Source organism: Tenrec ecaudatus, chromosome 16, assembly GCF_050624435.1.
Source record: "Tenrec ecaudatus isolate mTenEca1 chromosome 16, mTenEca1.hap1, whole genome shotgun sequence".
Taxonomy (NCBI): domain Eukaryota; kingdom Metazoa; phylum Chordata; class Mammalia; order Afrosoricida; family Tenrecidae; genus Tenrec; species Tenrec ecaudatus.
Genome location: NC_134545.1, coordinates 72,737,800 through 72,752,203, shown reverse-complemented (window position 1 = coordinate 72,752,203; position 14,404 = coordinate 72,737,800). Strand labels below are relative to the sequence as shown.

General features: G+C 44.5%; 1 non-coding gene across 1 annotated transcript; it reads left to right on the top strand.

Annotated features, from left to right (window-relative positions):
* The first annotated feature begins 13,808 nt into the window (after positions 1-13,808).
* On the top strand, positions 13,809-13,941 carry LOC142430067 (small nucleolar RNA SNORA31). The gene has a single exon (XR_012780544.1). It is a non-coding gene; the product is annotated as a small nucleolar RNA SNORA31 (small nucleolar RNA).
* The last annotated feature ends 463 nt before the right edge of the window (positions 13,942-14,404 follow it).

Sequence of the window (14,404 nt, the reverse complement as noted above, 5' to 3'; positions counted from 1 at the left end):
AATGCCATGGTGACTTCATACTAATGGTCTCCCTCATCCAGATGATGAATCTTCATCTTTGTCTTGTCTTTGTCCTGGGTAAGACTTAATAAATATTCTCCTTTATTTATATTTAAGATTTGGGGTCTCTGCCTCCCTGAAAGCAGCTGAAACCCGTTAAACCTCACAGAACACACAAACCTCTACTCCCGTCACATAGGTGCATTAACCCGGAGTTCACCCCAGGTCTACTGTACATAAGGTGAGAATTTTACCATGGAAACCACCAATATCCTCTTTAATCATCAGAAGCCGTAGTGTGGTGACGGGGTAGACTTTCCATTGTGCAAGCATGGCTAGCCAGGCCCATTACTTTTAGGACATGGGTGAGAGCCTGGCGTATCCTCTGAGGAATGGAGGAAGACTTGATAGTGGCCCCTGGCTAATCTGTCCCCACTTGGCAAAAGAAAATTAAGTCACGCCTACTTCCTGCTGCCGTCAAGTAGATTCCAGCTCATAGTAACCCTGTAGGACAGAGCAGAACAGCCACCGGGTTTCTGAGATTGTCCTTGTGTCGCAGGCTGGCTGGTGGGTTCCAGCCACTGGCATTTCCAATTGTAGCTCCAGGCTTAACCCACAGCACCACCAGGGGTCCCATGTCCACTTAGAAGGTTCATGTTCCTCCCCTCCCCCCCGACACACACACACACACACACACACACACACACACACCCAAGGCCACATATAAACTCTTAGTTTCACATTAAGTCCAAATCTTTTGGGGAAGCACGCCTAACAGTGGTTTGTGCCTGTTTCATACTTGTTTTATTTTATTTGGCAGCAAAATGAAAATCATGTCTCAAATAAAAGCCCGTTTCTGTCCTTTATACGTTTCATTAAGCATTATACGCCATTCCTGTCCTCATTGTTAACAATCATGCTCAGGCATGCTTCGCAGACTCCTTTTGTGGGAATAGCTGTGCTCATTTCTACATTTATGGCTTCTTGTAGCCACAAAATAAACCTGACATTTGACATGGTGTTGGAGGATTTGGGGAAGATGAAAGTCCTTTGCCAGTTCATTGTTTATATTAATGAACTGATAAAATTGCTTTTTCTTGATACTGTTAAGGAAAACCTAAAACTGAAATATGTGCTGGAGAGAGCAGAAAGGAAGGGAGAATTGAGAGATTGTGGAGCTGGGTGTGTGAACCTCACAAGCTGGGTGTTCTTAGGCAAACATTCTTGGCCTCAGTCTCCCCTCATTAGGAAAAGGAGATTTCAAAAAGTGTGTGGGGGGAGTGGTACATTTTCTTTTAATTCCACTCTTCCACAAACTTCTACAGAAAATATTTTATTGTAAATAAGGAGAAGATTTGGAGAGCAGTTGACTAGTCTTACATTCAATCATTCAGACACATTTTGTTTCAACTCATGCACTGCAATCCCCTCGACAGTTCATTACATATCCCACTTCCTCCCTGTTTCCTGTTTCCACTCTCCTTTATTTCCTAACTATCTGAACTTTGTCTGGGGGTAAGTGTTGTCCTTTTGATCTTAAATACATGATCATTGTGACACCGAAGTGTGTTTCGTTCCATATCTGAAGGATGACATAAGGTCTTGGAGGTCCCACTAATCCCTATCTGACAAGTCCCTGTCTCGCTTATGGTTTTAAATACCTTTTCACATTGTTTTCCCGCTCTACCCAGGACTTTCTCCTACTGTCCTTTCAGAGCAATTGATATTGTAACGGGGCACCATCTAGTTCTTCCGGGCCCAGGGTTATGAAGACATATATTTTCATAATGTTTCATTTTCATATGTTTCATTACTGGACTAATTGTTTCCATTATTTCATCACAATTCTTTCCCCAGGTTGGGGAGGGAATAATCATTGCCACTTAGATGGTTGCTCGTGAACTTCGAAGACTCTCATTTACAGCATTTTGGAGGATCTTTGTAAACAACAGGGATACTGCCTGACTTATTGAGCTCACAAACTGTGGCAAAAATGATGTGCTCTCGTGAAAATACTTTCATCATTCGTGGGCATGTTCAGCAGGTGGAAGACTCCATTTTAAAAGAAGTAAAATGCTCCCCGAGTTCAGGCAGCTGATTAGACCTCATCACCCCAACCCTCCATGCCATGTGACTCCCTTGAGCAGTTCTTGGGAACCTTAAGACAGATGGACCCACACCTGAGCTCTCGTTCTGCCCCTGGTTGTTCCTCACTATTTTGCGGATGAAGATGGGTCAGTCTCCCCGCTGGATCTGAGATCAGCTCTTCTACACCGGGGAGAGCTCTGCACTCATGGTCACTTAAAAAGGACCTCAGCCAACATACCTTAGCCTTTATTCATCAGGCATGGTACTCAGCTGGGACTTTTTAACAACAATGAAAGCAACAACACTATGCTAGGCAGTCTGTTCAGCACTCCACGCAGTGATCTCATTCGATGTACATGACAAACCACAGGGGTGGTACTATGATTGTTCCCCTGTTGTGTAAAGTATGGACCGAGGCAGAAAGAGGTCAATTAACTTGCCAGAGGTGAGAGGGCTTGTTAATGATGGAGTCAGGCTGTGAATTCAAAAGGGTCCTGGAGGTCTAGAATCTCCTCCCTGCTTCCAAGGAGCTTACAACCCATCAGGCAGCTGGTAGATCATACCCTACTCGCCATAACAGATAATGGCACACCCCAGCTGAGCACTATGGATGGGCTGCGGGAAATCAGATGTGGGGCTGATTATTTCTGCCTTCTTCTATGGGAAGGGCTTCCCAAAGACGTTGACAGGTGGGTTCAACATTAGGCCAGACCAACCTTGTCACCATCCACTTGCACTGACTCACCAAGTAGGTTGGATGTGATTCCTGCCAGTAGCCTGTCAGTGGATGGATAGAAAAGGGAGGGAGGGGGCAGACTCCGTTGGTGGTAAAACACTCTCAGTGCCTGATAATACTACACACTTTCCACCACCCAGCTTTTCATCCACAGTGCACTCGCCGCAGGCAGCTCATAAAAGCAGAGACCCTGGAGATCGTCTAGTTCAAGGAGAGCAAACAGATTTCATATCCTGTGCCAACTCCAATCCACTGAGAGTGGTTGCTGGGACATTGGGTTTGGGAGGCGCTGGAGGCTGTCAAAGATCAAAGGGAAAGGTGCCCTGATCGATTAGTGAGATCTGCCGTGGTCCCAGGAGGGGCGGTGAGAGCACACACAGATGCAATGGGTGGTCCAAACGGGGCTATAATCGTCAGGCCTGTTTTACCAAGTAGAAAATGGAACCCTGCCATGGAAAGTCGAGGACCCCCCGTATCACGTAGCAAGCTAGTGGCAGAGGCACCTGGTTTCCTGCTTGTCCCAGGACACCCCAAATTGTGTTCATTGATCATTGAGGTTCCCAGGATCCAGCCTTGGCTGCAGCAACCAGCCAGAAAACGGCATCATGCCTTGTACAGTATTTCGATGAACTGTATTTCAGTCTAATGTGGTGTAAGGTGGCAGGTGCTGCAGTACCGGATGTGACTCTGGTCATCAGGATATCTGATGATTCTGAGCATTCCCCAACTGGGCTGCAAGAAGCAAATCACCATCCGCCAGGCCCATAGCAATTTATTCCCGACAAGAGGAGAGAAGGCAGGTCAAGGTCTGGGGACTTTTTTCTAAAGGACTGGTGACAAACGTTTATGGAGCAGCACTGTTTGCTAGTCTGACCTGGGTTCTCAGTAAAGCATGACAAAATCAAAGGCCTCTGAAGGAATGATGCTTCTGCAAACAGCAAATGCAGCTAAACTAAACCTCGGTGGCCCGATTGAATCATCTCTAAACATTCCTTAAGTATGAGCTCATCAAGATGTGTGCCCCGAGGGACAAATAAGGTGAAGCAAAGGTAAGCTACAAGAAAGAAGGCCTGCCAAGCAGGGGAACAGGAATGGCACCCGCAAAGACTGGGTGCTGAGCATGAGTGGCACCCCTGGTGAGACTGGGGCTGTGGAGAGGTAGAGGGCAGCCCTGGTGAGACTGGGGTTGTGGAGGTAGAGGGCAGCCCTGGTGAGACTGGGGCTGTGGAGAGGTAGAGGGCAGCCCTGGTGAGACTGGGGCTGTGGAGAGGTAGAGGGCAGCCCTGGTGAGACTGGGGCTGTGGAGAGGTAGAGGGTAGCCCTGGCAAAGCAGGGGATCTGGGAAGACACTAACAAACAAATGCACTGTCGTGAGACTTGAGAGTCACTTCCTAACTCGAGCACTTTCTAACTGCAAAATGCAGACTTGTTACTCAACATGCCTGTGCCTCAGTTTCCTCATTTAGAGAGAGAGGCAACAATGCCTCTTTCACGAGGGCCTAACACTTGAATGAGATAATGATGCCAAGCACTGTGTCCCCAGTGTCCGATGCTTGCTAGGTGCTCAGCCAATCATCCATTAATTAATCTGTAGGCTTCCTATGTTTTGTAGTAAAGACAATACTGGGCTAGGAAAGGAAAGCTCTGAGTTCTGGTCCAACTTGTGCTACAAACTAGCACAAAAGCAGGGAGCCCTATTCTTGTTACATATGTTTGTTGTTGTGGGGGTCAGGTCCAGTTCAAGGTGAGCATACATAAAACAGGAAAGCTGGCTGGGTCTTGTGCCCCCTTCACAAGGAGTTTCCATGACCAGCTACCAAACACACTGTCTTTTTCTAGTGATTGGTTTTTCAAGGTTTTTGGTTTGTTTCTTTGTTTGTTTGTTTTTTCAAAATAAGCCAGACACACTCTCCATCGTTGTTTCTAAGGGTCATTCTAGTTGTACGATTTCGTCTGCCCATCCCAAACGGAGAGCCCATTGCCATCAAGTGGACTCCTACCCGGAGAAACCTAGCAGTGTTCCCAAGACTGCAAGTCTTCACAGAAGACAGGTGCGTCTTGCTCCCAAAGAGCAGCTGGTAGGTGTGAACCTCACAGTCAGCAGCCCCAAGCCTAGCCCACAGCATCGCCAGAGCTCCCAAGCCTAGCGAAGAAAGCAGAAAACGCAACGCACTGCCATCAAGTCAGTGCCGACCCCTTGTGGGTTTTGAGCGTGTAACTGTCTACGGGAATAGAAAGTCCCGTCTTCCTCCCATGGAACCGCTGGTGGTTTGAACGGCCGACCTTTTGGATTGCAGCCCTGTCAAACCACTAGCAAATGTCTAACCACTCATGAATAAAGAGAATTAAATAATCATTTGACCGATGACTGAATGCTTAAATGAAAAGGAATTTGACATAAATTTCCAGACCCCGTTTTCTCACTAATTAAAGGGAAAGACTGGTATCTGGGTCTCATTTCATTAGAATATTCTTTTGGCATCTGCATATCACACAGCTGAAAACGTCCACTCTGAGTTGACTGTCCTGGGCATCAGAGAAGCCACGGGATGCGCCCCTTGACCTCAGCAGATCCTGGGCTAAAAAACTAGTGAAGATTTGATTCTCCTAACACCTCATATTCTGCTTCTTCTTAAAACAGAATCCAAGACAAAGGATCTACTTTAGATAAAAATAGTCTTATAATCTTATTTTAGATGAAAATAATGGATAGCCAAGGGTGAAGGTGAGTCCTAGGGATGCATTTCAGCCTCAGCTCAATCGACCAGCTGACACTCAAGCACTGTTCTCTTACTAGGGTTCAGCACCCTCCCCTGTGAACCAGGGGTCACCAACTATAGGGCGTGCACGGCTTTGCATCCATAAATGAAGAGCATGCATGGCTCTGTGAAGTTCCGAAGTAGCAACAGCTAATGCATAGGGAAGCGGGTGGAAGAAAGAGGTTTGCTAAGTCATCAAGGCACCAGCTTTGCTCCAGTATTCCCACTTTCTTCCTGGCTCCCTGAGCATCAGGAAGACTTCCTTGAAAAGTGAACTCAATCATGACCCCAATTCTACCTTCCAAATCTGGCTAGACCAGAGCATGTACACGAGTACAGCTAAGAGCTGGAAACACAGGAAATCCAGGACAGATAAACCCCTCAGGACCAATAATGGAGGTAGCAATACTAGGAGGGTAAGGGAAGATGAAGGTGAGATTTAAGGCGGGAACAGATCACAATGATCAATGCATGACCCCCTCCCAGGGGGACGGACAACAGAAAAGTGGGTGACGGGAGACAGCGGTCGCTGTAAGACTTGAAAAACTGATATTTTATAAATTATCAAGGGTTCATGAGGGAGGATGGGAGGGTGGGGGAAGGAGGGAAAAAATGAGGAGCTGATAGCTAGGGCTCAAGTAGGAAGAAAATGTTTTGAAAATGATGATGGCAACATTTGTACAGATGTGCTCCACACAATGGACTTATTTATGGATTGTGTTAAGAGCTGTAAGAGACCCCGATAAAAGAAAAAAAGAGAGAAACGTGAACTCAGACCCCAGAAGAGGGTAAAGGAGCTCAGGAGAAGAAAGAAGGCGCATGGCATTCATAAGATGAGAATTCAGAAGGCATAGCAGATGCTGAAAAGTAATGATTTGTCGTCCATGTTTCAAATAGGCCCAGTTTCATTTAGTTGTTGTTGTTGTTTTTTTACTTTAAGAAGGCACAGACACCGAACCAAGTTTTTCATCCAGTTGATACTGCAGTTGAAAGCTTTGGGGGCAGCTTTAAAGAGAAAATTTCAGAAGGTCTTCATTCTGTCCAGGAGACAGGGAAAGCATCCTTTAGACTGGAGGTGGGGGAGAGGAAGGTGGAGAGGTGACAAAGACTGATCAGCCCTCCTTCCAGAGAAGGAGGAATTAGGAAGAAGAACGAGACAGGAGCTGGGCAGATAAATTTGCTCAGAAGTAATAAAAGCAAGGAGTCATAAGACCAGAGAAATCAGGGGGGTGCATTGTAATTACCAGAAGACTGAGTTTAAGAAAATTCTGCTGATAAAAGATGTTTCCACTATGTATAGACAGATAATCTTTGACAAGGGCCTAAAAACATGGAATGGGGAAGACATAGTCACTTTCACAAGTGGTGCTGACAAAACTGGATATCCATTTGCAGAAGAATAAGCAGGATCCATATCTACATCGTATACAAAAGCAAACTCACGATGGACCAAAGACCTAAATATCAGAGCAAGAACTATAAAGAACATCGATGAAAAAGTGGGGACAAATTTAGGAGACTTAATTCATGGCATAAATTAAATTTCAAACATAATTTTTTAAAAACCCACATAGGCAGCAGATGAAAGAATAGACTACTGGGACCTCCTAAAAAATTAGACATTTATATGCATCAAAATAGTTCACCAAAAGAATAAAAAGAACCCACTGGCTGGGGAAAATTTTTTGGCAAGGATATAATATATAAATTCTACAGAAAACTTCAGCTTTTCAACAAGGAAAAGATAAATAATCCAATTGAAAAGGGGGTAGAGGATATCAACAGACACTTCACCAAAGAAGATATTCGGGTGAGTAACAAACATGAAAAAAAAATGTCTGGGACCATTAACTATTCCAGAGATTAAATTAAAGCAACACTATAATATCATCTCACTCCAGCATCAAAAAATATCACTTCACTCCAGCAAAGTTAAAAAACAAACCACAGAAACTACAAATATTGGTGAGGGTTTGCTGAAGCTGAAACCATCATACTCTTGGTGGGGCTATTAGGAGGACGATGTAAGATATGAAAATAATCATCTATAATTTATCAAGGGTTATGATGAAGTATGGATGGTGAGGAAAGGGGGAAAATGAGGAGCTGATATCAAGGGTTCAAGTAGAAAGAAAATGCTTGACACAATGGATGAATGTATGGATTGTGATAAGAGATGTAAGAGCCCCCAATGAAAGTATTTAATAAAAATTGGGAAGAGAAACAGCATGTGATCCGGCACTCATCTTCTCGACATGTATCCTAGAACAATAAAAGTCATGCCACCAATAGATACATGCACACTTCATGTTCATCCGAGCACCAGTCACAAGAGCAAAACGCTGGAAGAAACTGAAAGTGACCAATCACAAAAGGACAAACATTGTGTGAGGCCACTGTTGTAAAAAAGTCAAGAAAATGTTCTCGAATGAAATTTTTAAAACTTTCTTTGATTGTTATCAGGAGTATGATGGGAAGGGAGATAGGGGATCCTGGGCTAGAGGGTAACGAATGTTAACTTAGGTAATGGGGAAAGCTATAGATAAGAAGAACAAAGTTGCCTCCCTCCAACCCCCCACCCCCAAAATGATGAAGGCAAGGAAAACCACTGAGAAATGTGCAAGGTTTAAAGGCCACAGAGGCAAACACTGACACACACACACTGAACAGGCAGTAGAGAGAGAAGGGGAGTTTACATACATAGATGATAGAGGATATTTGTGTGTCTGTATTTACCATTGCTTCAAATAGACCATGAATGTGGTAGTGCATACATGGGTCAGAGTTATGAAAACTTCTTAAATATAACCAAATACCTCGACGGAATGTGTCCCTGGACTGGGGGAATCAGGACCACACACTCAAGGGACACCAAGGTTAATTGGCATAGCATGGCTCACACAGACAATGTTCCACGTCCGACATGGGTGAGCAGAAACTGGGGCGTAAAAAAGTCATGGGATCCATCGAAGGTGCAACTACTAGTCTCTCCTTGTCTGGAGGAAAGGAGGGTGATGAAAATCAAAAGGCATATGGAAACAACTAGACTAATGGACCATCATTATCCTGACCTCAGAGACCAACATGGCGTCCAGCTAGTGCTCTGAAAGGGTCACAGAGGAAGGGAATGGATGGAGAGAGAGAGAAATGTGGGACAAAATTCAAAATCATCAAAGAGTGCAAGCTTATTGGTCAGAATGGTGGAAATGAATTCACTCCTGGGTTAGAATGATCAGTCATTTAAGACCAAAACGGTAGTGTTTACTTAAGGACAGTTCAGAGGGTTAGAGATGAAGGAGAAAAACTGGGGGTGGGGGTGGGTGAAGAAGTGGGATAATTGATGGTCCCTATGCATTCATATATTTAATAAGTAATTATTAAATATTTTCTCTGCACTCATCCCTTTGGAGATCAGGGAGGAAGAAGTCAACACACTAGTTGCCACTGACTTAAGGCCAACTCATGACGATCCATGTGTGTCAGAGAAGAACTCAGACATGGGTTATCATGGCTGATTTGGGTAGGAGTAGAATAAATCTCAGGGCCTTCTGAACTATGCACAGATGGACTATAACTTCCAACATTTTGGTTAGCATGGTAATAGTGTACACTACAAAATTAAGATAGTAAATGTGCTTAAAATAAATGCAAACCAAGACACAATTGATGGCACTGGAGTGATGCCGATACTGTATGACATGAACAATCTATTGACTCATTCCCTGAGAACAGGGAAGGTTTGGACAGAGCATATGGGTAGGGGTGGGGCAGCTGGTGAGTAGTGGGGACTGGATAAGACGTGGAAGGAGGAGCGAGGAAATTGAGGACATTTGGGACGGGACACCAGGAATAGAGGCATGCAAATGTTCTCCTACAAGTAGAGTCCTTGCACACTCTTGTGACAGAGCTCACTCCTTTAAAAAGTAATAAAATGAAGATGAATCTGGCAGCAACATTTGAGCCAGATTGGAGGCAGGAGAGTCGAGGAAGCTCCGAATGGAAGCTACCCAAAGGAGGCAGAGGTGAAGAGACAGGGCTGGCAGACTGTGTTAAGCAGAGTCTATGATTGGTGCCCATGGGTCCTAATCAATAATCCAAGCTGCCCACGTGTCCAAGGAGAAAATTGGACACCAGTGTTCCAAATCACCGGGAGTGCCAAGAAATGAATACTTCTGGTGCCTGAGAGGAGCCTGGATAATAGAAGAAAAGCCCAGGGAAGTGTGCTTCCCATCTGCAGCTCACATCCCCAGCCAGCCGCCCACCATTGTGGAAAGAGGGGATTAATGAGATGCAGACTAACCAAGGCCTAGTCTTATATTATTCATTTTTCTTGGAATTGTCTGGGCTTCTGTGATCCCTCTCTAATCCCATATGCCGTACTTAGTTTGTATTTTGACAGACTCACGGCTGGTTTCTTGGGCCAACATCCGCTTCAGGATGGAGGAGGTGCCGCCTTCAGTCCTTGCTTAGCGCTGGGCCCCAAGACTTGGGCACCCACTCCAGGTGGCTTTTGTTAGCCCTGAAAGCAGAGTTCTCTGGCACTAATCACAGCACAGGAAACTAGAAAATGGGACATCTTTGCTCCCCACCCCCCATCTTCTTTTTTAAAATTGAAGGCAATAAAACATTTTCTCTAATATCAAACTGAATTAAATTCTGAGCATAGAAAAGCCATAAGAATATTATATATATATGTACATACATACATACATACATATATATTTAATCTAAAGTGCTCTATTCTCAGATCTTCTCTATAACTTGGTTTTCTCTTTCTTACTAAAGCCTTCTGTTTTCTTTTCCTGGATGACATGTAATTTATTCTATTATCTTATAATGGGTACCCAAGATTCCTTCCTCTAAACCAAAAGTTTCTTGGCATTCTAATATCAAATAAAACACTTAGAGTGAGGATCACTTTCTACTATTGCTAAAGCACAATATTTCTTTAGATTTTGTTGTTGTTGTTGCTGTTATCTTTCTTTTTTTAAGAAAACCAAAGAGGTTTATAAGATTTCTTTTCAACCAGCTGGTAAAAAAAAACAAACTGATTTCTGCCAAATATATTTTTCCATACTCTTTCAGAAGACCGCTCATGAACTCAACTTAACACACACTCCTATTCCTGACTTTCCCGTGTTGTTCGGCATAGTGTGTCTCTTCATCTTTGTTTTCTAGTCACTAGTAACAATGGGTATTCTCTTGAGAGCGCCACCAGACAGATATAGCACCACACTGGGCTCAGAAGCATTCTAAAAGGCTTGTATAATAACTCACCCCAAATGGATATCTGAAAAGCCCAAGCTTGTTTCTGCTGTGCCCCACAACGCTTCTCCTGCCATACCCTCTCCAGGCTTAGTTTCCATAGCCTCCAGAACGACTGGACCATTAGAATAACCAAGGCTTTTTTTGGTGATCCTACCCAGTGCCCGGGCAATGGCCCACATCACACACCGTTCTCAGTCTGTTGTCTACGTCAGCGTGCACAGGGATTGCAGTATTATGGGGTAAGGTTTATTTCCAAAGGAGAAATAGGAATCTAGACAAAATGTGGGACAGCCAGGCTTTTGTGTTTGGTTGACGGCTTCTTTTGCTCCCTCTTCTTTCTGACTTTCTTTTGGGAAAATCGTTTTTCACCACATCGCTGGCATTTATGGCTTCTTTATTCCAGGGGAAGGCACAGAACCCGGATCTGGCTACTTCTTGTCCCTGGTTTCAGTAATTGGTTCAGGATGTGGGTGTATAACTCAAGTGAGGCCATTCTCAGGAGTTTTGCTAGAACTGTTGGGAAAGAGATGCTCTCTTTCTGCTACAGTTAAAAGCTGATGTTGCGTGACTCTTCTTATAACCCCATTGTCACCATCTTGAGATCAATGACAAGAGTTAGAGATGAAGACACATATATTCCTAATGATATTTGATGATATTTGGGCCTCTGAACTAGCTGAGCCAACTAACTTTGCCCGAATTTTTTGTGTTGGTCAAAACTAAAATTCCTTGGTTTGAGGCAGTTTGAGTAAATTTTTGAGTAAACGTTATTCTTGAAAACCCCTTTCAGGTTGATGCTTAAGGACTTTGAGCCTCTTGTGAACCAAGGGTCCCCTTTTCTCATTGGTGAGATAGTCCAGGATAAGTGTATTCTTCTCTGCTTTACCCACAGTCACTAACTAGTACACAGTATCAGACTGTGCACCATTGTGCGAACACCACCACCCTTCCCAATGTATTTGAATCGGTATCCTTAATCATTTCCTTCTCAAACATGACAACGGTATTAAACAAGCTACAAAAGTTATGGATGGGTTTCCTGTCCCATGGCTGAAAATAAATTTATGTTTCTTGAAAGATCTTAATGTGAGGACCATAGGATTTGACTGAAGTCCCCAAAAGGATGATCCGAGACACGGCATTACATATATACAATCAATACAAGTGGATCCATAGACTCGAGATTGACCTTCAGGTCAAGGTGATTAAATCAACAAAAGGGTACACTCTCTGATTTATGCCAGGTGGCTCTATCTGTCCAAGTGCTGAACATTCCAGAAAGAAACAGTCAAACGCAACAGAATTCAAGAGGGTGGCTCTGGCAAGGAAGCGGACCCGGGCTTGAGAAGTCTATCCAGAAAATGAACCAAGGAGTCCGCTGGGTCACAACCGACCAGGAAAAGCAACAGGACAGCTTTCTCAGGCTTGAGCAAAGATGATCGGAACAACTGCATTATTTTGAGCTTCTGCGACTTCAAACAAGAGCCTTTCCCAAAGTTGGGAAGGTGCCTCTGGGGCCAGGAATAAAGGGGTGCGCCTCTCCCAGCACACAAGCAAAAGGGACCTAGACAAACGAGGGATTGTAGTTTTATGAAATGGAGACTGTACAAAGCAGATGCATTAGGAATTTGGAACCAGCTTAGGACAGTGCATTGTTTGTTCAATTCCTGGTAGAAATCCTGCCCCCAAATTATTTTTAATCTTATATGGCAATTCATTTGCCAAAAAGAAAAAAAAAGGCTTTGATGCAACGTTAGCATAAAAATCACTTAAAACAAGCACAGGGTAGAGGAATCTTGGAACTCAGAAACTTTGTTCCCAAACCACAGTTAATCCAGGGCCCCTGTTTGATGGGGTCAAGGGTAGAGTGACAGCAAGCCGAGAGGTGACGAGGAGACAGGGCAAAAGCCAGAGTTCTTCCTTGCATGGAGAACTCTGGATGAGGACCGTGGCATTCTTCTGAAGGTCCATGCATTTGAAGTATCTGGCATTATTTAGTTCTGCTTCTCCTGGTAAACATCAGGAACCGTTTTGAAAACACGGCTGAATAACTCAGTCCTGCGCACACTCAAGTATCAGGGTTTGAGCCCCTCGGGCGAGATGTTTGACAACTACAGAAGGCCAGCACTCTACCTGAGAAGCCAAAGGAATCATTCCACACCTTAGTTCCTTCTCCTACCATCAGATGGCTCATCTGGGTACCAAGGGTAAGCAGTGCCTACAGCAGAAAAAGATTACCGGTATGTTCAGTTCTTATTTGATGTGGCAAACAGGGGATCTAGCTCTGCAGTGAGTGTCACAGCATCCAAAATGGAATGGGAAGTTCAATACAAAACAGAGACCCAATCCCCTAGACTAGTGCTTAGGATAGTGTTGTTGTTTGCTGCCATCCGGACGTGATGACCTTTTGGGAATGTCACGCGCAATAGAATGAAATGTCCTGAGCCATCTGCGCTAGGATCCATCAACTGATTTTCAAAAGTAGATCGCCCGGCTTTTTTTCCCTTAGTCTTCGTCTGGAAGCTCTGCTGACCCTGTTCAGCCTCATCGCCTCCACTGCCAGGCTAATGGTGTCTGTGCTGAAGGTAGCTTGGCCTGGAACCAAGCCGAGGTTTTCCCCGCCTGGCAGACAGGAACACGGAACCAATAAGAACACGGGGCAAAGCAGTCCAGTAGTAAATAGATGCTGAGTGAGTGGCTGAAAGAGGAGCAGATGAGTAAGCAAAGGCAGGAAGTACTGTTGGTGCCATTCAAGATGAGACCCGAACGAGGAGCACCTGGAGAATTGTAGAAATGGACCAAAGTCACAGTCGGACAGTAGGACTAATGTTTACAGCGTCTCTGCCTTAGCCGGGATGAATTGGAAGGTCCTGAGAGGAGAAGGTCTAAAGCTGGATCAACAAGGTTTCTGCTCATGTTGCCTGCCAACGACTTGAGACAAGAACTACTCTTTTTGTGAGCATCCTCTGATAGACCTGGGACAATTGACCGTTGTTCTTCGGGTTTGCACTAGGATGCAAAAGAAGACAAAGTCCCTGCACGTTCTGGCTGTCTTTGTGGCGGGTCCAGATGGAATGAGGGAGTACATAGCCAGTAAAAAAAAAAAGAAAGAAATATTCTTTTTTTTAAATCGTCTTATTAGGGGCTCATACAACTCTTATCACCATCCATTCATACATCAATTGTGTCAAGCACATCTGTACATTCATTGCCCTCATCATTCTCAAAACATTTGCTCTCCACTTAAGCCCCTGGCATCAGGTCCTCATTGTTTCTGCTCCCCGCTCCCTCGTGAACACTTGATAATTTATAAATTTTTATTTTGCCACATTTTCCCTGTCCGACGTCTCCCTTCACCCACTTTTCTGTTGTCTGTCCCCTAGGGAGGAGGTCACATGTAGATCCTTGTAATCGGTTCTCTCTTTCCAACCCACTCTCCCTCTACCCTCCCAGTACTGTCACTCACACTACTGATCCTGAAGGGATTATCTGCCCTCAATTCCCTGTGTTTCCATTTCCTATCTGTACCAGTGTATGTCCTCTGGTCTAGCCA